This window comes from Miscanthus floridulus, chromosome 12, assembly GCF_019320115.1.
Source record: "Miscanthus floridulus cultivar M001 chromosome 12, ASM1932011v1, whole genome shotgun sequence".
Taxonomy (NCBI): domain Eukaryota; kingdom Viridiplantae; phylum Streptophyta; class Magnoliopsida; order Poales; family Poaceae; genus Miscanthus; species Miscanthus floridulus.
In genome coordinates this window covers 58,412,400-58,437,264 of record NC_089591.1, presented here as the reverse complement: position 1 = coordinate 58,437,264, position 24,865 = coordinate 58,412,400, and the positions used below count along the sequence as shown (strand labels likewise).

Genomic DNA, 24,865 nt, shown 5'->3' with positions numbered 1-24,865 from the left:
AAGGGCTAGACTCTGTCTTGCCTGACGCCCGTGGGTCAGCTCCGCCTTGCTCGAGGGCTAAGGGCCAGACTCTGCCTTGCCCGACCCCCGAGGGCTAGGCTCGGGCTCACCTAACGGATAAAAGACTAGCTCCGCCTCACCTGACAACCACTCCCTGCTCCCTCATGATAATAGGTACAGGGTAAGACAAGACGTTCAGGTCAACCATGGCATCAAGGACCATACCCTACAGGCCTACACCCCTACAGGAAAGTACCATCAGGGTGTGACGAGACAGGAGCTTAGACCCTTCCAGGCGTGGCAGAGCCTGAATAGCGTTGTGGGCATGTGCTCTTCACCCTACAATGTTGTAGGCGCCACCTTCAGCCTCTAGGCGAAGAACCCGATGTGGACATACGACAACCACTATGTTCCAAGCGGGGACTCCCATCTACTATGGTGATAAACGAGCAGTCACCGCGCCATCCGCTCCCTATGGGGTCAGAGATCAACAACCCTGTCTAACACGCCACCCGTAGGGGCGTGATGGGATGCACCCACTTGCTAAAAGAGGCCAAGGCATGGCCTATGAAGATCAACAAGCACACCACTTCTGACACGGTCTGCCATGTTATACAGGACAGGCGCGGGAAAAAAGGATGACCTGACTCCTTCAAAGGACCTTCTATACCCTTGGTATTTTCTTCTTTCTCCCATCTATAGCCCCTGTTCCCCCCTTGGTCTATAAAAGGGAGGGTAGGGCTCCCCACTAGAGGAACCGACCTTTGACGGACAACACAACACACATCACACACAGTCAAGCTACTATCAGGCTCTTGACATCCTTTCGACCCTTCCATCAGAGATCTAGGACCAGTCCCTCTCTCGATCGTTTGTACCCCCTACTATGAACCATTTTTGGTGCTAATAACACGAGCAGCAACAGACTGGACGTAGGGACATTCAGCCCAAACCAGTATAAATCTTATGTCCTTTAGCGCACCATCCGAGCCTAACGCGCATAAATATAAATTTACTTACCGGTGCTTGTTCGAAACACCGACAATTTGCTAGAATCGTTATCAGACATTTCTAAACATTTCTACACACCACGTAATTTATCTTGAGCATTTATTTGAGTCCACGAAACTAAATCACACAGGATTCTCTTATCACGGCAAGTATGTTTTAATTCAAAAATCCGAGAAACTCGCTTTGAAAACTTTACTTAGGCCTAAATCACGGTGCTAAATAAGCTCGTAACACCTGGGGTGTTACATATTGGCAGCTAGACAATGCCAATCAAGTTTGAAGAACATGTGTGTGATTCTTTAAGTTTATTGGCAGCTAGACAATGCCAGGTTTGAGGATTTATTTTGTAAAATTGAGTTAAGAGGTGGTGTCGTATTTTAGATCAGATTAGTAGCCTAATAGACCATCTTTTGCATAGTGAAGGCGTTTTAGTGTCAACCTCAACCATTTAGTTGCTAACGACGCTTTAAAATTCATGCACGGCATGTTCTCAAGCTGGCTCACTGGGAGAACATGGTCACCAAGCCTGGGCGCTCGGTGTCACCGCGCTGGTCGCGCGTGCGCGCGCTGCCGCGCATGGTCCGCCGTGGCTACCTCTGGCCTACCTACGGCCTGGCCGCCGCTGGCCTCGCCACACGGAGCCGCTGCTACTACCGCCTACCCCGCCCCGCGCCGCTGTTGACACCGTTTTTTGCATGTGTCAAAATGATCGGAGTGGACTAATCGGCAGGAGGAAAGTTACTGTATACGCTGACAGCCGATGAAAGTTAGCTTGTAAAGATGGTTGCCGATGACTGGTGGTGGTCGATGGAAAGGTTGATTTAGACTCGGGCATTGCCGATGAGGTTGGAGGTGTTATTGTCGATGCCGATGAAGGAAGGCTTGAAGACTACTACCGATGAAACAGGAAGTATGCTGATAGAAAGGAGGTCGGTGAGATTTCCATCGTAATTAAGGCGGACAGGGAAATAGATAGGAGTTGATTTCCTTTTCTGTATTTATTAGAATATGATTCATGTAAGAGTCACGTATTTCCTTAGGTATGGATTTGGTGTCCTAGTTATGTTTGGTTATGTCTCTTTAGATCAGGGTATAAATATAGATTGAAGGGCAATGTAAAAGATATATGAATCAATATCAAAACCAATTTTTACTCCTATTTGCATCTACATACTTTTCGGCGACTTCATCAATTTGCACATTTTTCTTTTTACGAGTTCTCATTGATTTGGCGAGTTGCATCGCAGTGCAACCTTCGGCGATTCTCGAGTTCCGCGTGAGTACCTCTTGGCCGTGACTTCCGGGCGTATCGCTGTTGTCAGGACCAAAGTGCTTGTATCTTCATCCTTGTCGATTGATAGGTCAAATCGACTTGCACGCTTTGGATATCGATTCGGGTATTAGCCCTTTGTGTTTGCAGATCCACTTTTGCATCAACACATCTTTTGGCACGCTCGGTGGGACCAATCAATCTGATCAATATGTTCAATTCCAAGATCAATTCAGAGAACATTATCGCGGTATTAGAAGAAGATCTTAAAGAAGAGCAGAGGCAGGCTATGGAAAAGGCTATAGAAGAATACAAGCAGCTTTGTCTGAAATCGTTTAGCCTGAACAAGAGTGGACAAGTCATCCAGAAGCAAAATTTGCCGTTGCCTCGGCAGGTTACCTTTGACTCCAATCCTAGTAAACTTCAAGAGATGGTTAATTCTGCAGTAAATCATGCTTTGATTAATCATTCCAATGTACTATCCAATACTGTTCATAATGCTATGGTTCGAACTCTCAAAGAAGGACAAGCGTCATCGCATTACGTTGGGCCTGCCTATCACCAACCAGAGCCGACATCTGTTAATACTCCATCGGCTCCCTCGGCCGTTGTGGGTACAGAAGTTACTTCTCCTCCAGTATCAATAGGCTTACCTAATATTCAATCTACACCAATACGATCAGATCCGGTAGGACGAGTTTAGCTTAATACAGATCTAGCGGCATCAGTTATGTCAGGCCCTGTGTCTCAGAATAGCCAGATTCCTGCTAATTGGTGGGGATATGGTATGCCTCCGGAGTCATCTACTTTCAATCCTGGGTTACCTCAAGTATTTGACACAGTAGGAAAAGCTCCTATACCATCGGCTGTTTCGCCGATGGCCCAAGTGCCTCAATATGCCATAGCAACTACTGTGCAACCAACTCCAGGAGGTTTCCAGATGCCTTTGGTTCAAACACCCAGTTCAAATCCATCGGCAAGCTTACTGCCGATGCAGCAGAAAGCCCCTGTTATGAGTCAAACTGGGGTTCAGTTCATGCCTCAAGCTGGTTATAATTATCCAACAATGTTAGCAAATTACCAGCCATCGGTAAGTTTTGTACCGATGAGTTTTAATAATGGTTGGCCAAGATAGTTACCTGTTCAACATACAGTTCAGCAAAATCAGCAGGTTGTAGGGGTTCAACAAGGTCATATGCAAGCTGGTTTCTAGAATCAAGCATCGGCAGCTCAGCCGATGAATCTTTTCCAGTAGGTTAATGGACCACAAGTAATGGCAAATATGTCGATTGCTGGAGATCGTGGGCCACAAAGATATGTGGAGGGATATTAGCAGGTACCTCCTATAGAAATTTAGCCAGTTCGTCATCAGGAGGCTGATGCTTTTTGGGCCGATAGGATAGCAGAAATTATGAAGGATCAGTTTGGGATAAAGCCCATGGTCAATACTTATTCTTATCAAACTCCATATCCTCCTACATATGATTTAATTCCTCTCCCAAATTGGTACAAGGTACCATATTTCACTAAATTCTCCGGGCAAGATGACACATCAACAATGGAACACGTCAATCGCTTCATTATTCAATGTGGAGAGGCAGCTAGCAGAGATGAATTAAGAGTTCAATTATTTTCATCATCTTTGTCTGGATCGACATTTACATGGTTCATTTCATTACCACCGAATTCTATTATTACTTGGGTTGATCTAGAAAAACAATTTCATAAGTATTTCTTTGCTGGAATCCATGAAAAGAAGCTTACCGATTTAGTAAAACTGAGACAGCGTAATGATGAATCGGTAGAAAGTTTTGTGCAAAGGCTATGAGATGTAAAGAATAAGTGCTACAGCCTGGTGCTGGATGATCGGCAGCTTGCCGATCTAGCTTTCCAAGGATTATTGCCACATCTCAAAGACAAGTATGCTTCTCAGGAATTTGAAAGCCTCAGTCATCTCGTGCAAAGGATCTCTGATCAAGATACTAGGGTTTTTGAACCTAAAAATAATTGGAGTAAAAAGGTATCATTTGTTGAAGAAGTAGGAGATTCTGATTCTGATGAAGAACCAGTTATCGGCTTAGCTGAGTGGGTTAAGAATAAAAAGCTGATATCTTGTCCCTTTGGTCAAAAAGAGCCAGAAAAGTTTACCTTTGATATTACCAAGGCCGACAAAATATTTGATCTTTTGCTTCAAGAGGGCCAAATTAAGCTGTCACCTAATCATGTGATCCCATCGGCAGAAGAGTTGAAGAAGATCTTGTACTGCAAATGGCACAATGCAACTTCACACAGTACAAATAAGTGCAAGGTGTTCAGGCAACAGTTACAATCGGCTATTGAATCTGGGAGAATTAAGTTTGGTACTTCCAAGGTCCAGAAGCCGATGAAAATTGATCAACACCCTTTTCCAGCAAATATGTTGGAGGCCAAAGGGAAGACTAAGGTATTGACGTCAGAGGCTGCTGAGAAAAATGCGTCAGTGGATCCCCAACATCGGATAACTACCGATGATGCAAAAAGTAAGGGCTTGCTAGGGGAAAGTAGTAGTTCCAAAAATCCTCCTCGACCTGGCATTGTGATTACTCATCGAAGGCAGCAGGAGAGTTGGCGTCAGCAAAATGACCAATATCAACAACAGCAAGAAGAGAGACGTCGGGAAGAATGGTATCGGCATAAAGATCATTGGAGGTGCCCATTTTTCATCCATTGCTGGGAAGAAGGTATTAAATTGCCAACTGTTGAAAATTGCCCTGAGTGCAATGGTTATTATGGGGGTCAATCGGTCAGAAAGGAGGTTTCAACCTGGTAATCAGGGTTTATCTATCAATGAGCCGATCAGAGGCAGAGCATTAGTGCATGATCGGCTGGGGGGCAGACTAAGTGTACATGAGAGGCTTGGTAAACGCGCTAGATATTTTCCAAGGAATCAAGAGGAGCTTGAGGAGATGGCAAACGCAAGAGTTCCCGATGAGGAAATATTCTACAGGGACCCTAATATACGCCGTGTAGAATCAACTAGGACCTGTTATTAGCCAGTTTGGAAAACCAAGTTTCCTCGATGGTGCTCGGAGGGTCTAACAAAGACACAGAGAAGGAGGATGCAACGTGAGCATCAGGAGGATTTATACCGAGAGGAAAATTCCTCCAATGAGAGGTCTGGTCATCAGCAGTGGTAGGTAAAACACAAAAATAAGGGTCCATCGGCAGATGTTAATATGGTATTCATGTTGCCGATGGAGTTTTTGGCACTATCTGATAATGAGGAAGAAGTTGTTCTCTCTGATCAAATAGCTCAGTTGACACTAGATCCAGTGATGGCTGTTTTTGAGAAACCTACCAATGACGAGAGACAACATCTTAAAGCTTTGTTTGTGAAAGGCAGAGTTGATGGGCAGCCTGTATCTAAGATACTCATTGACGGAGGGGCTACGATTAATATTTTGCCTTATGTGATGTATCGAAAACTTGGTAAGGGAGATCAAGACTTGACCAAAACCGATATGATGCTGAAGGATTTTGAAGGCAATGTGTCACCGGCTAAAGGGGCAGTATGCGTTGAATTGACCATTGGCAGCAAAACCTTGCCGACGACGTTCTTTGTTATTAATGGCAAGGGTGCATATAATCTGCTTCTTGGGAGGGATTGGATTCATGCTAATTGTTGTGTTCCTTCTACAATGCATCAATGCCTCGTACAGTGGATTGGGGATAAGATTGAGGTTGTTCCTAGTGATTCTTCTTATATCATCGCATCGGCAGAATCAGATACTTATGAGCGAACCAGATGCATATCAGGAGAAGTTTGGGAAAGAGAGTTCCTTAGAGTTGCTGACTATGAAATTCCACCGATCCAAGCAGTCGGTTCTGAAGAAGAATTTTAATGGATAGGTTTGCCGATGATGGAAAATTAGGTCAAGGGTTCACATCGGCAGATGATTTAGTAGAAGTAGATATTGGTGATGGCGATAGGCCAAGACCTACTTTTATTAGTGCTAAGTTAGATTCCAAGTGTAAGCAGCAAATGACTGATTTGTTAAAAGAGTATAAAGATTGTTTTGCTTGGGATTATACTGAGATGCCTGGATTAGACCGATCGATAGTTGAACATCGGTTACCTATCAAATCTGGATTTCGGCCACATCAGCAGCCAGCGCGCCGATGCAATCCTAATATACTTCCTGACATTAAGGCTGAAATAACTAAATTAATTAAGGCAAAGTTTATTCGACAGTGTCGATATGCAGAGTGGATCTCTAATGTGGTTCCTGTTTATAAGAAAAATGGAAAACTTCATGTTTGTATTGATTTCAGGAATCTCAACAAAGCCACACCGATGGATGGCTATCCAATGCCGATTGCTGATTTGTTGATTGATGCTGCAGCCGGACATCAAATTATCAGCTTCATGGATGGTAATGCAGGTTACAATCAAATATTCATGGCTAAAGAAGATATTCCCAAGACTGCTTTTAGATGTCCAGGTCATGTAGGGCTATTTGAGTGGATAGTCATGACGTTTGGTTTGAAAAATGCCGGTGCTACTTATCAAAGAGCTATGAACTTTATTTTTCATGAATACATCGGCACATTAGTGGAGATCTACATTGATGACATAGTGATTAAGTCTGGAGATATCACAAAACATCTAGCCGATCTACGAAAGATATTGGAGTACATAAGGAAGCATGGATTGAAGATGAATCCTAATAAATGTGCATTTGATGTATCAGTAGGACAATTCTTGGGTTTTATGGTGCATCAGCGGGGCATCAAAATCAGTAGGAGGTCTATTGATACAATTAACAAGGTAGTTGCTCCTGCCAATAAAATTGAATTGCAATCTTTGATTGGCAAGATTAATTTCATCAGAAGATTCATATCTAATCTGTCGGGTAAGATCAAGGCTTTCAGTCCATTACTTAAATTGAAAGCCGATCAGGAATTTGTATGGGGAGCTGAGCAGCAGTTAGCCCTGGATGAAATTAAGAAATATTTAACAAATCCTCCGATGCTAGTTCCACCTCAACACGGGAAACCTTTCAGGTTGTATTTGTCAACTGATGATACCGTTATCGGTTCAGCTCTTATTCAAGAATTTGAAGGGAAAGAACGTGTTATTTATTATTTGAGCAGAAGATTAGTGGATGCTGAAACAAGGTATTCGGCCATCGAAAAATTATGTCTGTGCTTATACTTTTCTTGTGTCAAATTAAGACATTATTTGTTATCTGCCGAATGTACGGTCATATGCAAAGACGACGTAGTCAAGTATATGCTGTCGATGCCGATATTAAGTGGTAGAATCGGCAAGTGGATTTTAGCATTATCAGAATTTGAACTACGTTACGAATTGACTAAGGCAGTTAAGGGGCAGGTTATGGCTGATTTTGTCACTCAGCATTGTAATGCAGTGGACTCTCTGGAGGTTGCTCCTTGGACACTTTTCTTCGATGGGTCTACATGTGGTGAAGGAGCAGGTATCGGCATTGTGTTGATTTCACCTCAAGGAAGGAAGTATGAGTTTTCATCGCTGATTGTTGCTACATCGACAAACAATCAGGCTGAATACCAAGCCTTGATAAAAGGGTTAGAATTGCTGAAAGAAATACGTGCCGATGCTGTTGAAATCTTTGGTGATTCTATGCTAGTTATAAATCAATTGGCTGGGATTTATGAATGCCGAAGTGAAGTTTTAATTTTGTATTATGAAAGATATTTGCAATTGTTGAAAGGGTTTAGAGATTTTTGTTTTGAACACATTCCTCGACTGCATAATGAGGAGGCTAATCGACTAGCTCAGCATGCTTCAGGGTATCAGCCTATTCAGGAAGTGCTAACATCAGCAGTTGATACCGATGACTGGAGGAAGGAGATTGTTGATTATTTAAAGGATCCATATAAAAAGGTTGAAAGACGTATAAGATTCCAAGCTACCAAGTATGTGCTCCTCGATGATGAATTATATTATCGAACTATAGATGGAGTTTTACTTAGGTGTGTTAGCAGTGATGAATCGAAAAGCTTGATGGGTGAAATTCATGAAGGAGTGTGTGGGGCGCATCAATCGGCTTTCAAGATGAAGTGGATGATCAGAAGGAATGGATACTTTTGGCCGACTATTCTTGAAGATTGTTTTAAATATTTTAAAGGATGTCAGGGGTGTCAAAAGTTTGGTAATATTCAAAGAGCGCCTACATCGGCTATGAACCCTATAATCAAACCTTGGCCGTTCCGGGGGTGGGCTATCGATCTCATTGGTCAGATTTATCCGCCATCGAGCAAAGGACATAAATTTATTCTGGTTGCTACCGATTATTTCACAAAATGGGTTGAGGCAATTCCTTTAAAAAAGGTGACATCGGCTAATATGATCAATTTTGTGAAATAGCATATTGTTTACCGATTTGGTATTCCTCAGACTATCACTACCGATCAGGGCACTATGTTTACATCAGGAGAATTTGATGAGTTTGCTATAGGTATGGGAATTAAAATTTTAAATTCTTCTCCATATTATGCTCAAGCTAATGGTCAGGCTGAGGCTTCTAACAAAGGGATCATCAAACTCATTAAGCGCAAAATTGAAGAAAATCCTAAGAGGTGGCATATAGTATTAAATGAAGCCTTGTGGTCATATCGGATGTCATATCATGGTGCAACCAAAGTGACGCCTTATCAGTTAGTATATGGACACGACGCAGTATTGCCTTGGGAAATTAAATTTGGCTCTAGACGAATACGTTCTCAAAATCAGCTGACAGTCGATGATTATGATACTCTTATGAAGGATGAGTTGGAAGATATGGTGGGTCATCAGTTAAGGGCTTTAGTTAGCATTGAAGAAAATAAGAAAAGAGTAGCCAGATGGTATGAGAAGAAGGTAAAGGTAAAAGAGTTTGCCAATGGAGATTTGGTCTGGAAATTGATTTTACCGATTGGGACTAAAAGTTCAAAGTTTGGAAAGTGGTCTCCTAATTGGGAAGGTCCATATCGGATAAATCGGTCTGTTCCTGGTAACACATATATTCTAGAAACCCTCGAAGGGGTCATGTTTCCTAGAGCATTAAATGGAAAATATTTAAAGAAATATTACCCTAGTATCTGGATGGATGCATAAAAGTATAAGTGCCGATAACAGTCCTATCGGCTAGAATTATACAAGGATGTCAATGTCTCGTAAAGTGCCAATGCAATAGACAAGATTTACAAATTTAACAAGGATTGGATAGCTAATATCGCACGCAGGCGAATTTGGTCGGCTTCCTTCATTTCTTTGATGTCTTCATCAGCAGCACCTTCCACAGGCTTGAGTTTTTTCTTCATGGCCAAGGCTTTGCGAGCCTGGGTGTCTCTTTCTTGCTGAAGGGCCTTGATGGCATTGGGTAGCTGGCTTTCTTCTTGTTGAGCATGAGTTAAGGCTGCCTCGACTTCTTTCAATTCAGCCAATAGAGCCATATTCTTTGCCGATAAATCTAAGATTTTCTGCTTAAGTTCAGCGCCCGAAGTCTGCAAGTTGCCGATGCCCTTGTGCTTCTCATCGGCAATTTGTTTTAGTTGTAGCATCTCCTCTTTGAGTTGAGCCTGAGCTGCTCTATCGGTAATACGTTGAGCAGCCTGTTGATATTGCAGTTGGCGGCTTTCTAAATGGGCTGCTGGGAAAAGTACTTCTTCAACGTCGGCAGGGACCTAGCCACGGATTGTTTTGAAAATTGCCTTTGCAGGGTCCGAGTCATCTACCAGTTGGGCGATATCCTGCTGTAACAAGCTCAGGAGAGCTTCCAACTTGGACTTAGTTTCTGCCGATATTGTTCCCAGTGCAAGGGAAGAACTTGTTTCCTCTCCATCATCATCAAAGACGTCAATGGCAAAGGAGAATAGGTTGTTTGGGGAGTCTTGTTCCTGAGGAAAAGAAAAGGAGGTCAGTTAAGGATAAGTATGAGTATTGTAAATCAGCTAGGTTAATCGGTTTACCTGTTTCAAGGTAATTTCCTGTGCTTGACTGGAGGAAGCAACCTGGAGTATGCCGTGTGGGGGATCGGCTGAGCTTGCCGATGGGATATCCTCTGCAACCTCATCGGTGGTTGGCTCTTGGGGTATGATGACCGATGACATTAGGGCAGATGTGGGGGTCGGTGTGGACTTCTGTCATTTTGGCTGTGCCTCGACATCTGTCAAGGCTTTGCGCTTTGCTTGGGCATCGGCAACGGTTGGCTGGGGGGCATCGGCACTTGTTGGTTGTGAAGCTTGGACATCTGGTACGTTTGCCGATGTACCCATTTATTGCTACAAAACAAGTGTAAGGTATGATATTTAACAGATAAAATGTGAAATCAAAGGGATACCTCTGAAGGTTTGTCAGAAGAAGTGGTGCTTGATATCGGAGGAATTGCCGATGACGATCCAGCAGCGGCTCTTACCCCCTGATGATTAATGTTAATACAGTTTGTGATCGGCATAAGTAGAAATAGACAGGGTTGTTACCTTGAATGCCTTGACCAAGGTTGTAGCAGCAGCCGATGGAGTGGCCCTAGCTATAGCCAATTTGGACTTGGAGGTGATGGTCTTGGCACGGATCTTCTGGTGAGTCAAAGTAGCCAAGGTAGGGGCATTGTAGCCGATCGGTGATATCGGGGAAACAGGCTGAAGATCGAAGGGTTTCCCACTTTTGCTCACAGATGGTGCTGGGTTGTTAACCTGTCATAAGAGAGTCAGTTACCGATATATGAAGGGAAAAAGCAGAAGGGAGTTAAAAGAAACTTACTGCATCATCGAGGATGGCGTATTCAGAGTCGATCATGTGCCGATATGTGTGAGCAGATGTTGCAAACAGTTGTTCCTTCCACTCTCGCCACCATTGCTTATATGATTCGATGATGAAAGATACTGGTGTCCAGATGGATATATTGACATCTGTAGTATCGGCATCAGGGGAGAGTCGCACTATCTTGTTCCAATCTGTTCCACAGGTGATTGTTTCTCTGGGTTTGATCACATCGGCAAAGCAAAGTTTGATTGGTAGTTGCCCAAAAGCCAGTTGACGGGATCCTGCCGATGGGTTGTAAAATTCATATGTGATGTTAGTGTTTTTCCCGCTACCGAATGTGTTTACTGGAATTGCCCTGGGAGTAATGATGGCCATCATGAGTTCATTATCTTGATTCAGAGTGTCATCGGCAAAGTTGAAAAGAAGGGGGAATCTGTTTTCTTCGTCAACATAAGGTACCCAGGCCCTATGATCACGAGAAAGGCCATTGTAGAAGCTTTGAAAGAATCTGCCGATCTGGTCTTCATTGGCCTTTGTCCCAGGAAGGACAATTATGGCTTCACCAAAATTGAGGGGTGAGCATGTTGCCGATTCCTCGTCCCCAAGCACGTGGTCTTCAGTAATTTCTCATGGGAATTATTGGGCAAAGAAGTCCCATTGCAAACATTTGTGCATATGGGCATTTAGCCACATGTTGATAAACCATCATGGGCCTCCTAAGTTGCCGATGGGTTCACCAAGCAAAAGTTTCTGAGACACTTGATGAAGAAGATAATAAGTGGAGCTCAGAAGGTATCGGCCAAGAGGGAACCTTACACCATTAGCCAAGAGTTCAGCTACGGGGAGGAAAGCGTTGGTTGGTCCTACTGATCGACCACAGAAGATAAATTTTTCTAACCACATATTCAAGAATGTGGCATGTTCCCTCTGGTTAACTGTCCCGGTCTTCTGGTATTCTTGAATGTATCCCGTCCAACCGCCGATGTTGCAGGTATTCACCCTATATTCAGATTTTCTGCCATAGATGGAGCCTTCATCGGCAGTTGAAATATCCAAGCCAGTAAGCATGTAGACATCGGCAAGTGTGGGAGTAGCTGGGCCATGTCCAAACATAAAAGTGTTTGTTGTGTCTGACCAGAAGTAAGCAGCTGCAATCATCATTGACTCGTTCTTTTGCATATCGGCAATAGATAGCCTAATGCATTGGTCTAGCTTCCGTTCTACCCAGTATACTTGCATCGATCTATTAACCCTCAAGTACCAATATTTCCACCCTTTGGTGGTTTTGGGCCAAGATCGGAATGTGTCTTTCCATAAATTCAGAGAGAAATTTTGGGCTCTAAAGGGGATTCTGTTAACCTCTGCATTAATCAGATCAGTTGGATCTGGGTTGCCCATTGGTCCTAGGCATTGGACATGCGGCTGATCGGTTGGAATAACTAATTTGTTGCGTAGTTCCTAAGTTTAAAGGGTCCGGAGAACAAAAGAAAAGAAAAATCACCAACTGTATGAACTTGCAAAAACTAGGGGAATTGAGGTAAAAGGTAATGGAAGTGGAACGAACCGCAGGGACGTCGAAGTTGATTGCCATTATCTTAAGGAAGATGGGGGCATGAGCCGGAGACTTGAGGTTAATGCTGGAGAAGAGTTCTTGTTGGTTGAGGTCGCGCAGTTGTTCGTTGGAGTCACCGCCGGAAAGAGAAAATGTCAAAGATTGGAGTCTGAGGGTAGAAGACGAGCGTTCTGGAGGAATCTATTTATAAGCCGCTTGGAGTAGGGGTATTTTGGACTTATCTCTATACCGCGCGCATGTAGGTCGAGGTGGTTCAGATGGATATGGTAACTGTTCGCACGATAATCAGGGGATTGTACAGATGAGTTGATGGCAAGTAATCATGACTTGGAAGAGATATCGGTACAGGATATTTTAATTCTGAAAATGGCAGCATTATTATGTTAGGATCTTGCCGATGGATTATTGTTTCGGTATCTTAACCATAATCAAGGCAAGAGTGGTTGGCGATTGTGCGATATTTACTGAGGTGCGTGAATCAGGATTAGATTTGATTAGATTTGATAACAGATCAGGTTTTGGCTTGGAGGATGAGTTACGGTAATCGGGCGAAGGCAAACGTTATCTGGAGTAAATTTTGGAGCATTAATGGTTTTATACTCCGAAATTGGGGGGCATGTGTTGACACCATTTTTTGCACATGTCAAAATGATCGGAGTGGACTAATCGGTAGGAGGAAAGTTACTATATACGCTGACAGCCGATGAAAGTCAGCTTGTAAAGATGGTTGCCGATGACTGGTGGTGGTCGATGGAAAGGTTGATTTAGACTCGGGCATTGCCGATGAGGTTGGAGGTGTTATTGTCGATGCCGATGAAGGAAGGCTTGAAGACTACTGCCGATGAAACAGGAAGTATGCCGATGGAAAGGAGGTCGGTGAGATTTCCATCGTAATTGAGGCGGACAGGGAAATAGATAGGAGTTGATTTCTTTTTCTGTATTTATTAGAATATGATTCATGTAAGAGTCACGTATTTCCTTAGGTATCGATTTGGTGTCCTAGTTATGTTTGGTTATGTCTCTTTAGATCAGGGTATAAATATAGATTGAAGGGCAATGTAAAAGATATATGAATCAATATCAAAACCAATTTTTACTCCTATTTGCATCTACTTACTTTTCGGCGACTTCGTCAATTTGCACATTTTTCTTTTTACGAGTTCTCATTGATTCGGCGAGTTGCATCACAGTGCAACCTTCGGCGATTCTCGAGTTCCGCGTGAGTACCTCTTGGCCGTGACTTTCGGGCGTATCGCTGTTGTCAGGACCAAAGTGCTCGTATCTTCATCCTTGTCGATTGACAGGTCAAATCGACTGGCACGCTTTGGATATCGATTCGGGTATTAGCCCTTTGTGTTTGTAGATCCACTTTTGCATCAACAGCCACGATGGAGCCACTGCTGGTGCCATCACCTCGTCGTTGTGTCTGCACTACTGCCTTGCCTTGCGTTGCTGCTACCGACGCCACTGCGATGCTGTGCTGCGCTGCCGCCTACCTTGTCCCCGCACGCACGTGGGCTGTCCTGGTTGCCTCGTGTCGTTGCCTCGCCTTAATGGCGCTACGGCTGCGCATGCTGCGCCCCCACCTGCCTCCATGCATGCATGTGGTTTGGCCGCGTTGTCGCATAGTGGGTGCGTAGATGCTGCCTCTGGTTCGGCAGACTGCTTGCCGCTAAGGCGAGGATGAGCCGAGCTAGGCCTGCTCCTCTCTCTCTACCACAACGACCAGCCAACCCCACCTAGCCTTGAAGTGTGCACGACCAAGCTCCAATTTGGAGTTTTTCCATGCCGCCATGCCATTAAGGCCGTGCTCGGCCATGATCAAGGGTAGCCCTCCTACCGTCCCTCCCGAGCCAATTTGTCTGCACCACTTGCTTCACCATGCCTCCCTCTCCATCTTTCACACACCAGTGGAACCGCTACCATCTCCTCATCATTGCTGACGCGACTGTGCCGCCGCATGGCTCGGCCGCATGTGGCTAGCCCTCCTCCATCATCCTCTGCCCCAACCGTTACTTTGGCCTGATCCATGGTAGCCTCCTGATGCTCATGCACTAACCAATTAGACCTGTAGCTACCCTAGCTCATCAGAACAGTGGCACCACCATCGCGGATGGCCGTGCGCCGCTGTAGCCTTCCCCAACAAGTCATGTCACCCCGCACAACCTCTTAGTGTAGTCGACGCGGGCAGTCTCGGCGTTGGCCGGCTTCGTGTGGGCCACACCGCTGGCCACCGTGCACTCGCGCGCGCTGCGTCGCGTGGGCCGCGCATGTGGGCCACACGGGGGAATTCATTTTTCTTTTTTATAAGAAATTAGAAATAGTTTTTTAATTTAAATTTTGAGGTAATCTTTGGCAATTTATATAAAATCAAGTAGGTGTCCAAAAATTGTGAAACAAGTTTTGTTAGGTTCATAAAATTATACTCTATCTGTTGGTGTATTTAGTTCATATATACATGTTGATACCAGGAGCTATTAAATCATTTGAGAATACTTCATATTATTAAATTAATCATCGTAGGAAAATTTTATGGTAAATTGGTACTAGCTTTGGTCCTGAAAATTTTATAGTAGCTTCATGGTATTATTACATGCTCACTATAATTTTTATAGCCTTAGGGTAGACTAAGCATTAGGGTAGTTAAATGCTCTTTGTTTCAATATACATTAAATCACTAGAAGAAATAAAGATATATCCTTAATTTACCAAGCTAAGGGTTTGTTAGTTGAATCCAACACCCTGCTTAACAAAGATGATAGTTAGCTTAGTATCTTAGTTATTAGAGCTAGCTTAGTAGCTTAGTATACGTATTCTTATTTTAAGAGTTATTGCCTAAATGCTAAGTGTTGCATCATTATCGCCTACATGTAGAGAACGAGTTGGTAGAGATTGTGACCACCAGCGATCACGAGTTTAAGGAGATCATCGAGGAGTACGAGGAGGAGATTCTCGTACAGGAGGAGGTCTCGGAGCCATCACTAACTAACTCGGCTGACACCATGCCTGCCCAAGGCAAGCCCCGGTGCATAACCTCTATTTTATAATTCACCATATATATGTGTTGTGCATTTACGTTATATGAATTTTATGGAAACCACATGCATAGATATATTTGTCTATGAGTCTTACTAGTGCAGGTTCAAATAGATGCTATGCTTAGGTTTTTGGTAGCATGAGTAACATGCCGTTACTCACAATAAGTGATTACTATATTTACTCTCATTATAAAATGATGAAAGGAAAGAAATGGAGACCGAGTAGGGATAAGGTATGGGTTTTAGTGGGTGTAACAGGTTATGTCTCGTGGCCAATGAGGCTTAGCTTAGTTACACTATTTTCTCTGTCCATGTAGATTAAGGACCGTCTGTTGCTGTGGATGGTAGTCAGGTCACAGACTTATTATCCTAAGCACATACTTGCTTACGGGAGTGAGAAGACTCGTTACGCTCTTGTCGTGGGTTCTGGCTCTTTTCGGACCAATTGATTGGAGGCGGGGAAAGGTGGAGGTCTAAGCACCATATTGAGACTAGGTCTCAAGTGTGAGGGCTTGGAGTCCAAGTTTAGATAGGGACATGGACCCCTTGATAGGAGTGGAATGAGTTGGTCTTGTTTGTGCCTAGGGTACAAATGGGACATGTGTTTCAGGGTACCCAGCTAGGATACATTGGTTAGCGAATCATTATTTCTGTGAGATGGTATGACTTGGCTATGGTCTAGCACCGTAGTAAGAATTGGAAGATGGAAGATGATAAAATGGTTCTGATTGCTCAACCGTTGCTTGAAAGTAGAATAGGTGCATACCTAGAATGGTTAGCTAATAAAGTAATCACGACTGCTAATAAAACTTGACTGTAAGGATGAACTATTAGTAAGGCTTTTCGCAAACAAAAAGAAAACAAACCCATATTGCCTATCATATCCTTGAGAGTCAGGAAACTATTCCCACTAGTCGTGTAAGTCTTGTGAGTACATTATGTACTCAGGGTTTATTTTACCCATGTTGCAGGTGCAGCTTGAGCAGTAGCTCTTGTGTGGAGGATTCTTCTAGTGGGCACAGACAGATCTTTGTATCGTTTTCGCTAGATGTTTATTTTTATTCTATTGTTTAATTATCGCACTCTAAACTCTGGTATTGTAATAAATAATTTCCAAGAACTCTTGTTGTATAAAATAGACTAAGTATTGTAAGCTCGTACTCATTATTGGATTCTGGATGTAAAACATGGATTGTATCGAGTTCTCCATTTGAAAGCTCTAGTTTAGTTTTGGTTAATTGATGAAACCCTAAGTGCTAACCTAGTTTATCAAAGTGATCATGAGATAGGTAGCACTACTCCAAGTGATGAAGCAATGACGAAGATCATGACAATGGTGATGGCATGGTTATGATCAAAGGCTTGAACTTGAAAAAGAAGAAAGAGAAAAACAAAAGGCTCAAGGCAAAGGTATAAAATATAGGAGCCATTTTGTTTTAGTGATCAAGACACTTAGTGAGTGTGATCACATTTAGGATAGATAGCTGTACTATTAAGAGGAGTGAAACTCGTATCGAAATGCAATTATCATAGTGCCACTAGATGCTCTAATTCATTGCATATGCATTTAGGATCTAGTGGAGTGCTAACACCCTTGAAAATATTTGTGAAAATATGCTAAAACATGTGCACAAGGTGATACACTTGGTGGTTGGCACATTTGAGCAAGGGTGAAGGAGATAGAGATGAAAGAGGGCCAGCCTCGCTGTTTTACAACTAATCGGACGCTGGTCTCAGGGGGACCGGTGTGTCCGGTTAGGCGCGGCAGCAAAAACCTAGCGTCGGTCATGTGACCAGACACTAGGCCTCTGACTGACCAGACACTGGAAGGCAACATCCGGTTAGAGCTGACGTAGCTGCACAGAAGTCAGGGTAACTGACCAGACGCTGGCTGTGTCCGGTCAAGTGCAACTGGACGTGTCCGGATGAAGAAATGTGTCTCTAGGAGCTTATTGGAAGTGACCGGACACTGGGGAAGAAATGCGGAGTGCCGAAAGGTAACTCTAGTAAATTGCTCGTGTCATTGAGTTACCTCACTTATGGGTAGGTTCTTGCGGTGTCCAATTGTGTGGACGAGGTTTGTGAAACACCTCTTAGCCGCCGAACCACCAAGTGTTGGTCGACACAACGGGGACTAGCGTGTTGGCAAGCACGTGAACCTCAGAAGAAAAATTGGTTGTCTCTTGCCATTTGATATACTCCCGGTGATTGGTTTCATATTCATCTTGTGATTGGTTCATTCCTCTACACGGCGGTATAACCATCCTACTCACTCGTTTATATTCTTGCAAACTAGTTGTAGCAAGCTCTTTAGTGTAATTAGATTTGAGAGCTTGCTTTGCTATTTAAGTTTGCTTAGTGGAGCTCTTTAGAGTAGAAAGATTGAGAGCTCTTAGTGAGTAGTATCATAGCAAGTTGTGTGTCTAGCTATCATTGCAACTAGAATTATTCGATAGGCGGCTTGCAACCCTTATAGAGCTAGAGCTAGTTTGCATTTCGCTATTTGTCATACTAATCAAATTGCTCTAGTTGATTTGTAGATTTTTAAATAGGCTATTAACCCCCTCTAGACATATTAGGACCTTTCAAGTGGTATCAGAGCCATGGTCACCGTTTGATTAAAGGCTTAACAACCTCGGTGTCAAATTATGGCTCAAGTTGTGTTCAACCATGTGGGGGGCAAACCACCATTCTTTGATGGCACATGCTATGATTATTGGAAGAGAAAGATGAGGATGTATCTTGGTTCAATCAATGATTAAGTATAGGAAGTGACCAAGAATGACTATGCTATCATCGATCCCGATGATCCCACCAACCAAGATAAGATCAACAAGCAATGCAATACAGTGGCTCTCAACACCATATACAATGCCATTGATTCCAAGGTGTTTGAGCAAATCAAGGATTGTGAAAGAGCAAATAAGGTGTGGAAGAGATTGGAGGAAACATATGAGGGCACACCGACGGTGAAGAGTGCCAAGTAGTATATCCTTAAAGATAAATTGACAAGCTTCAAGATGAAGGAAGATGAGAGCATTCTGGAGATGTTTTATCAGTTGCAAGTGATTGTAAATGACTTGAAGGCTTTAGGAGAGAAGATCAAGGATGATGATATCTCTCATCGGTTCTTGATATGCCTACCTCCAAGATTTGAGATGTTCAGATTGCTTATCATAGGAGGAGGATTGAAGGAGATTACCCCCAACCAAGTACTAGGTGATGTCATAACACAAGAGATATACCGTGTGGAAAGGTAGGGGATGACAAGGAGGACAAGAAGGAAGAAGAAGACAAGAAGAAGAAGAGTATAGCATTCAAGGCTAGCTCATCATCATCTAAGAACAAGGGCAAATCTAAGAAAGAATCAAGTAGTGATGATGATCTTAGTGATATTGATGATGAAGCTATGGCCCTCTATGCGCAAAATGAGAAAATTCATGAAGAAGAAGGGCTACGGTGCAAGAAAGAGAAGAGATCATACCAAGAGCAAAGAGTATGTGAGAAGATGCTACAATTGCAAGAGCCCCGATCATGTTGTAGCAAATTATCCCCATTATCCCCATCATCAAAGTGACTCCTTTCTTACGCAATTCTTTGCACTCCTTTCTCTTTATCTCTTTCTTACACAATTTCTTGAGCAATCCTTTGATAAGCTCAATGCCACTCATGAGAGGCTAATGGAAGCCCATGAGAAGCTTGGCAAAGCTCACTCTAAGCTTAAAAAGGCTCACTCATCTCTCATTGAGCAAGTCAAAGTGAAGGAAACCAAGAAGGAGCAAGTGATCGTATCATGTGATGTGGGAGTAACATGTGATCTTATTAATGAATCTTTTCATGAGTCCATTTTAGTTGCTCCCACTAACCCATCCTGTAGCACTACCACTTCTACTTCACCTTTGAGTGATGGAATCACTTATGATGCCTCACTAAAAGTAGAAAATGAGACCCTCAAGAAGGAGGTGAATGAGCTCACTCGTGCCTTAGGCAATGCCTATGGTGGAGATGCCCGCTTGCTAAAGTGCTTCGATAGCCAAAGGTTTTCTTTCAATAAAGAGGGATTAGGTTATACCCCCAAGAAAGGCAAGGTGGCCTTTGTCACTCCTAAAGCTAGCTTTGTGAAGGGCAATGGTCGGTTTTGCAATAGATGCAAGCAAGTTGGGTATATAGAGCAATATTGCAAAATTAACACGAACAAGCTACCTAATGTATCCTCAATCAAATTTGATTCTTGCTACATGCTTTTTAAGGATGCCAATGGTGTGAAGGCTAAGTTCACTAGTACACCAATTGTGGACCCAAAGAAGAAGGCCATTTAGGTACTAAAGACCTTGGTAACTAACCTACAAGGACCCAAGCAAGTTTGGGTACCTAAAAGAAATTGATTTTCTTTTATAGGTCAATTATAAAGCCAGAGGAAAGCATTGGGTGCTTGATAGTGGGTGCACACAACACATGACCGATGATCCAAGAATGTTCAATTCAATCAATGAAAACAAGAGCAATGGGATTGATAGTATCACATTTGGTGATAATGGCAAAGGCAAGGTCAAAGGGCTTGGTAAGATTTCCATATCCAATGACTTGAGTATCTCTAATGTGCTACTAGCAAAGAGCTTGAACTTCAATCTATTGTCAGTAGCTCAATTGTGTGATCTTGGTTTCAAGTGCATATTTGGTGTGGATGATGTAGAAATCATAAGTGTAGATGGCTCTAACTTGATATTCAAAGAATTTAGATATGAGAATCTATACTTAGTTGATTTCAATGCTAAAGAAGCTCAATTGTCAACATGTTTGATCACTAAGTCTAGCTTGGGATGGTTATGGCATAGAAGGCTTGGTCATGTTGGAATGAAATAATTAAACAAGTTAATCAAGCATGACTTAGTTAGAGGCTTGAAAAATGTAACTTTTGAGAAAGATAAGCTATGTAGTGTATGTCAAGCCGAAAAGCAAGTTGGTAACACACATCCTAAGAAGAGTATGATGAGCACATCTAAGGCATTTGAGTTAATACATATGGACTTATTTGGACCAACCACATACACTAGCATTGGAGGAAACAAATATGGATTTGTGATTGTGGATGATTTCACTAGATACACATGGGTCTTCTTTCTTGTTGACAAGAGTGATGTGTTTGCAATATTCAAATCTTTTGTCAAGGGTATTCACAATGAGTTTGAAACAACAATCAAGAAAGTTAGAAGTGATAATGGAAGTGAGTTTAAGAACACTAGAATTGATGAGTTATGTGATGAATTTGGAATTAGACATCAATTCTTGGCTAAGTATACTTCTCAATCAAATGGGCTAGTTGAAAGAAAGAATAGAACCTTGATTGATATGGCAAGATCAATGTTGAGTGAGTACAATGTGAGTCATTCATTTTGGGCCAAAGCAATCAACATGGCTTGCTACTATAGCAACCGACTCTATTGTCACCCCATGATAGAGAAGACACCTTATGAGCTATTGAATGGAAGAAAGCCAAACATAGCATACTTTCGAGTATTTTGTTGTAAATGCTACATATTGAAGAAAGGCACTAGATTGAGCAAGTTTGAAAAAAAATATGATGAAGACTTCTTGCTTGGTTACTCCACTACTAGCAAGGCATATAGAGTTTGGAATTTGGCTAGTGGTACTCTTGAGGAGGTTCATGATGTGGAGTTTGATGAAACAAATGGTTCCCAAGAGGAAGATAAGAATCTAGATGATGTAAAAGGCACTCAATTGGTCAATACAATGAAAAACATGGACATTGATGATATAAGGCCTAGAGAGGTGATTGATGTTGAAGATGACAAGAATCAAGTGCTCTCTAACTCAAATGTGCAAGCTAGTGGTTCTCATGATTAAATCCAAGTAAGCATTAGTGATGGCAATGTGCAAGATCAACAAATGGCTAGTTCATCATCTCAACCAAGTGATCAATCAAATGCTAGCAATCAAGTGCAAGTGCTTCAACTAACCAATGTTGCAAGAGATCATCCATTGGACACTATCATTGGTGATATTTCAAGAGGTGTGCAAACAAGATCAAGATTGGCTTCATTTTGTGAGCATTTCTCATTTGTGTCATCCATTGAACCTAAGAAGATAGATGAAGCTTTGAAGGATGTTGATTGGGTTAATGCTATGCATGAAGAGCTAAACAACTTCACAAGAAACCAAGTATGGGTGTGTAGTTGAGAGGCCTAAGGGTCATAATGTGATTGGAACCAAGTGGGTCTTTTGAAACAAGCAAGATCAAGATGGGATAGTAATAAGGAACAAAGCAAGATTAGTGGCTCAAGGCTATACTCAAGTTGAAGGTCTTGACTTTAGAGAAACATATGCTCTGGTTGCAAGATTGGAAGCAATTAGGATCTTGTTAGCCTATGCTTGTGCCCACAACATCAAGTTGTACCAAATGGATGTGAAGATTGCATTTCTCAATGGATACATCAATGAGCTTGTGTATGTTGAGCAACCTCCCGGTTTTGAAGATGAGAAGAAACTCAACCATGTTTACAAATTGAAAATGGCTTTGTATGGATTAAAACAAGCACCTAGAGCATGGCATGAGAGATTGAGGGATTTCCTACTCTCTAAGGAATTCAAGATGGGAAAGGTTGACACCACTCTCTTCACCAAAAAGCTTGGAAATGACTTATTTGTAATGCAAATCTGTGTTGATGATATCATATTTGGGTCAACAAATCAAGATTTTTGTGAGAAGTTTGGCAAGATGATGGCAAGTGAGTTTGAGATGTCTATGATTGGAGAGCTTAGTTACTTCCTTGGTCTTCAAATCAAGCAAATGAAGAATAGCACATTTATGAGTCAAGGCAAGTATATCAAGGACATGATCAAGAAGTTTGAAATGGATGATAGTAAAGCTATTAGTACACCAATGGGGACAAGTGGAAGCTTAGATAGTGATGCTAGTAGCAATATGGTGGATCAAAAGATGTATTGGTCTATGATTGGAAGCCTACTCCATATGATAGCATCAAGGCCGGATGTGATGTTTAGTATATGCATGTGTGCTAGATTCCAAGCCTCGCTAAGAGAAAGTCATTTGAAAGCAACAAAGAGAATATTGAGGTACTTGAAGCATACACAAAATGTTGGATTATGATATCCCAAAGGAGCAAGATTTGAGTTGATTGGATATTCGGACTCCGATTATGCGGGATACAAAGTTGAGAGAAAGAGCACATCGGGAACATGTCAACTATTGGGAAGATCACTTGTGTCTTGGTTATCAAAGAAGTAAAATAGTGTAGCACTTTCAACCATCGAAGCAGAGTACATTTCGACCGGTAGTTGTTGTGCTCAATTACTGTGGATGAAGGCTACTTTGAGTGATTTTGGAATTGAATTCAAGCAAGTGCCATTACTATGTGATAATGAGAGTGTCGTAAAGCTCACCAACAACCCAGTTCAATATTTAAGAACAAAGCATATTGATGTCCACCATCATTTCATAAGAGATCACCAACAAAAAGTGGACATTTGCATTGAGAGTGTGGGCACCGAAGATCAACTTGCCGATATCTTCACCAAGCCACTTGATGAGAAATGGTTTTGCAAGTTAAGGAATGAATTGAACATACTAGACTTCTCCAATATGTATAGATGCACCCCCAATTATAGGACATGCCTCTCCTTCAAGCAATCCAAGGTAAAAGTTGATTGGCATGGCATATATCCTTGCTAAGGATATGATTAGTGCATCTAGACATATTTCACATTTGAATAGGCTCATTCATGAAAATCAAATGAATTTGATGCTTGTATGGTACCACTATTGCTTGTATGTTTGAAATGATCTAGTGGTAATATATGACATGTTTGTGGGCTTGTAAACCTAGTGTTTGATCTATAAAATGAGCTATAAGTGTTTAACTCAACATGGTACAAGATAACCCTTATTTAGAGGTGCGAAAAAGCTTGTCCTTGGATCAAACCGAGTAAAATAACTTTTGCAAGTAATCTAGATTGAACCAATTTGGGAAAATGATCCTCACTTCACATGGTTTCACCCCAACCTATCTAAAATTTGAGCCCTCTTTTTGTGCTAATTGTTGACAAAGGAGGAGAGAAATGCACAAAGATAGTAAGATAGATAGGGGGAGCAAACAAATGAAATGATATTGTAAGGGGATCAATCAAAATTGCGCACAAGTAGGGGGAGCAAGCTCATAAACTTGTATGATGTATTTGAATGTGCATTTCATATATTTGCTTGCATGGTACAAGTTCTTAATTTCAATATCCATGCTTGTGTGGTGTATGCTAGTTGTAGGTTTGAATGTTGAAATAAAAAACTAGCATGCATAGGCTAAAGTAACTAGACCTATGTTCATTTTATTGAAACTAGACCCTTGCTTATAATATTGATCTCATGGGGTATTCTAGTTTTTGTGTATGTCTAGTTACTAATGGTGCTAAGGATGGTATATTGGTGCACTCCGATTGGTATCACGCTTCAAAGGTCTATCTCTTATACCTTAGCATCATTTGGTAGAAATTGACTCCTATATTTCCTATCTAAGCATATGTGTAAGCTACAATCCAAACTCTTAGCACATATGTAGGGGGAGCAATTGCTACCATTTGGAGTTCATGAAACTTGTCCATATCCTTTACACATGGTAAATATGCTTGGGCAAGCAACATGGATTCAAATGAACTTTAATTCATATCTTTGTATAAGGGTTGTCATCAATTACCAAAAAGGGGGAGATTGAAAGCTCTAATTTGGTTTTGGTTAATTGATGAAACCCTAAGTGCTAACCTAGTTTATCAAAGTGATCATGAGATAGGTAGCACTACTCCAAGTGATGAAGCAATGATGAAGATCATGACAATGGTGATGGCATGGTTATGGTCAAAGGCTTGAACTTGAAAAAGAAGAAAGAGAAAAACAAAAGACTCAAGGCAAAGGTATAAAATGTAGGAGCCATTTTGTTTTAGTGATCAAGACACTTAGTGAGTATGATCACATTTAGGATAGATATTTGTACTATTTAGAGGAGTGAAACTCGTATCAAAATGCAGGTTATCATAGTGCCACTAGATGCTCTAATTCATTGTATATGCATTTAGGATCTAGTGGAGTGCTAACACCCTTGAAAATATTTGTGAAAATATGCTAACACATGTGCACAAGGTGATACACTTGGTGGTTGGCACATTTGAGCAAGGTTGAAGGA

At 42.0% G+C, this 24,865-nt stretch overlaps 1 long non-coding RNA gene across 1 annotated transcript; it reads right to left on the bottom strand.

Moving 5' to 3' along the window:
- Positions 1–10,172: 10,172 nt before the first annotated feature.
- On the bottom strand, positions 10,173–10,825 carry LOC136496525 (uncharacterized). The gene is made up of 3 exons (XR_010769071.1): positions 10,763–10,825; positions 10,624–10,701; positions 10,173–10,564 (listed from the first exon to the last, which is right to left on the bottom strand). It is a non-coding gene; the product is annotated as an uncharacterized lncRNA (long non-coding RNA).
- Positions 10,826–24,865: the final 14,040 nt, after the last annotated feature.